Source organism: Mus caroli, unplaced genomic scaffold (genome assembly GCF_978045245.1).
Source record: "Mus caroli unplaced genomic scaffold, Mus_caroli_1 scaffold_6, whole genome shotgun sequence".
NCBI lineage: Eukaryota > Metazoa > Chordata > Mammalia > Rodentia > Muridae > Mus > Mus caroli.
The window spans coordinates 29,102,488-29,104,878 of NW_028227261.1; positions in this window are offsets into that span (position 1 = coordinate 29,102,488).

Genomic DNA, 2,391 nt, shown 5'->3' on the forward strand with positions numbered 1-2,391 from the left:
CACTGTTTTGAAATACTCCTAAAAAAAAAAAAAGTTCATTACTTTTAAATTTAGCTTTGGGCAAGTTCTTAGAGCACAGGCAGAAGGCAGCCAGGTTATTTGCCAGACTATCACACAAATGGTCTCATATCCCAGTCCCTGATACTTTGTTTCCTTCCGAATCCTCAGGAGCTGGGCCCTCACAGTCTGCATTTCCCTCAGCACTACTATTGTCCTGGCTCTTACTGTCGTGGCCCATTAAGCTTTGCTTATAGCATCCCATCCTAAACACAAAGCAGAGAGAACAAACTGGAACTGAGTGAGACTATAAGCAATCAAAGCACCCCCCTCCCGTGACATACCTTTCCCTGCAAGGCTGCGTTTCCTAAAGGTTTCCAAACAGCCCTGCCACTGAGGGTCAAGGATTCAAATACCTGAACCTACGGGGAACATTTCTCATTCAAACCATCATCGTCATGTGTGGATGGAGCTTAGATGGCAGGCTCAGGGTGATGTGTTCAGATGTGCATTGTCAAACTCTAACAACTGATTGGAGCTTAAATGTGTTGCTGTTTGGCTGAATGGTAATATTCCAGTTAGAAGAGGTAAGGATGTGAATGGCTACAGTGGTTCTGTTGAGGGAGAAGATACCTTTCTAGGGTTTCAGAGGAAAACTTAAGAAGAGCAGAGGAAAGCAAAGGGCCTTTCGTGCCTGGATCCACGATTCCAAGGGGACAGGATGTAGACACAGGAAAGCAGAATATGTAGGCTTAGTCTGTGACAATTTGAACGGGGGGTTCCTAATGGACCTTTGAGTAACAATTCATTTGTATGTCTGAGCCTGAAGTTGGGTGATGAATATGCCTAGAGAGTTATATATGTGGGTATGGAGGCAAACTCACAAGCAAGGGATTATACTCAAAGTCAAAGCAGTATTGTGCTTAAGACAGAACTGGAGAAGCACGAAAATGTGAAGGAAGACACCCCTCAAGGCAATGAGGACCACTCCCCAGCTGACTGTTGTCATCTTTTTGACACTGCCTCCCTTGTTTGCTAACCTCTGGCTTCTTAGTATAATCTTGAGCTTTCTGGAAGTTTTATTGTGGAGGACTGAGCTCCCTGAGGAAGTGAAATGGTTGCCGAGACTGTTCTTTCCTTTGCTGTTGGGACTGTGCTAGTGTCTCTTATTTGCATACAAGGATGTTGGGACTACTAGTTTATCTTGTTTGCAGGGACGGCTGTTGGGGCTGTGCCAGTGTATCTTGTTTGCAGTCATGGCTGTTGGGATTGTGCTAGTGTCTCTTGCTTTCAGTGATGGCTTCTGCTGCCCTTATTATCTTTTGCTTTCTTCCTCTTCACAAGTCTTTTGGTTTTAAGTTCAGACACAAAGCAAGGGTAACAGGGGCCAGGAGAACTGTCTACTCAAGTCTTTTGGGAACTCACTCAGGTGATGTCTGTTCTAGACCAGATCCACCACCTTGCCTATATCCCTTCAGAAGGACTTCTCCGCTTGAGTAAATTGGTATCTGGGTTTTACCTTACTCTCCTTGGGTGGTAGATACACTCTGCACAGTGGTGGACACAGTTCCTCAGCTCTAACTCTGGAACCAGAGTGGTGTTTGCTGCACTAGGAGAGTTTTGTATTTGGCTGAAAGCAGGCTAATGGCCTTCCCTTTCACTGGCTCAGCACAGAGCAGCAGACCTAAAGATAAGGAAGGTAAGGGAAACATGGGCAGGGCTTCTCTGGAGCCTAAAGCAGTTTCTCTCAGGTTTATTCCCCAGCACAGAACTCATAGCTATGACTTTCTTTCCTGACTCCTCTCGAAAGCAGAGCAAAGCAGATACACGTTCTGGCCCTGTGCTCTGTTACAGGCTGCAGAGGAGAGCTGGTGTTTACTGACTCTCCGGTCAGGGAGCAAGTCTAAAAACAAATAACCTCATTGCCTTATTGGTGGTGGTGGTGGTGGTAGTGGTGGTGGTGGTGGTGGTGTTTGATTCACACCACAAGAGTCTGTTCTCTCCCTCCACCATATAGATTTCAGTGATTAAACTTGGGTCACCAGGCTCGGTGGCAAGTGCCTTTACCTGCTGAGCCACCTCCCTGGCTCAGGAAGCCGGCAGCTTTTGAGAAATGAATGCCATGGTGTTTGGAATGGAAGTGGGCATGGCGGATATCCTTTGTGCTCCAGGGTGCTGCCAAGGTATGCTATCCCCAACACCTCCTATTTCCCCTCTCTTCCTCACTTCTACTGTGTGGATGTTGATGACTTGGCTCTGTCTCCTTCCCAGGCCTCTTGGGAGCCAGCTGTCTGCCATCCAGCCCTGCTTGTGGTGACCCCTGGCGCCCACAGCTCTGTCCACCTGCACCGTCTTCAGGTTCTTTGCCTATGCAGTTGTCACATATATGCACAC